General features: G+C 63.5%; 1 protein-coding gene across 1 annotated transcript in view; it reads right to left on the bottom strand.

Moving 5' to 3' along the window:
• Positions 1-975, bottom strand: part of TSPAN32 (tetraspanin 32) — a 14,130-nt gene that overhangs the window by 11,596 nt on the left and 1,559 nt on the right. The gene's annotated exons all lie outside the window — the stretch shown is intronic.

The following is a 975-nucleotide window of genomic DNA, read 5'->3' as shown; positions in this document are numbered from 1 at the left end:
CCCCCCCGCCCCTCGCCACTGGCTTCCAGGGTCTCCCGCCCCCAGGGCTGGAGGCAGCAAAGCAGGGGCCTCCTGGCTGGAATAGAGGGGGGCTGGACCCCCTATACCCCGAGCACTGAACCCGCGCCAGGTGGGAGCTGGGGGAGCAGGGGAGCACGGGCACCAGGGGAGAGAGGGGGAGCCCGAGCCCTGCGGGCACAGGTCTGTGGGGACCCGGTGGGCAGGTTTGGGGGCAACACAGGCCACTGCTGTGGGGCCTGTGGGGCCTTGGGGGCGGGGGAGGCCCCTCCGATAGCTGCACAGGGCGGTGTGGGGCTCAGGAGGACCCGGGTGCCGTCCACCGGGGCCCACGGCTCAGCCCAGACCTCAGGTGACGGACGGGCAGGGGCGCCTTTTGCTGGCTCACTGGCCTCTTCTAACGGGACAGGAAACTCACCTGAGACCCCGGCCTCCGTCTAACCCAGCGGTTCTCAACCTTCCTCACGCCGTGACCCTGTAATTCAGTCCCTCATGTGGTGGGGACCCCCAACCATAACATTATTTTCGTTGCTACTTCATCACTGTCATGTTGCTGCTGTTAGGAATCGTCATGTAAATATCGGATATGCAGGATGGATTTTCATTGTTACACATTGAACATAATGAAAGCAAAGTGATTAACCACAAAACAATATGTAATTATAGATGTGTTTTCCGATGGTCTGAGGCGACCCCTGTGAAAGGGTCGTTGGATCGCCAAAGGGGTCGCGACCCACAGGTTGAGAACCGCTGGTCTAACGGAACCGGACCGCCCCCCCCCCCCCCCGTCCCTGGGCCTTTGGGAACGGTGCCCAGGCCTGGGGCCAGCTCCGCCGTTCATGGCCCCGGATGATCCCCTGAAGCAGGGCCGGGGGAGGGTCGTGGCTGCCAAAGCAGGGGGACCCTGACTGGTTTGGGTGGAGAGGTCCTTGTCCTGGGGGGCGGGGCCTGCCTGGT

Source organism: Myotis davidii, unplaced genomic scaffold (genome assembly GCF_000327345.1).
Source record: "Myotis davidii unplaced genomic scaffold, ASM32734v1 scaffold880, whole genome shotgun sequence".
NCBI classification, from domain to species: Eukaryota; Metazoa; Chordata; class Mammalia; order Chiroptera; family Vespertilionidae; genus Myotis; species Myotis davidii.
The sequence above is the reverse complement of the archived record's forward strand: the minus strand, read 5'-3'. Positions and strand labels throughout refer to the sequence as shown.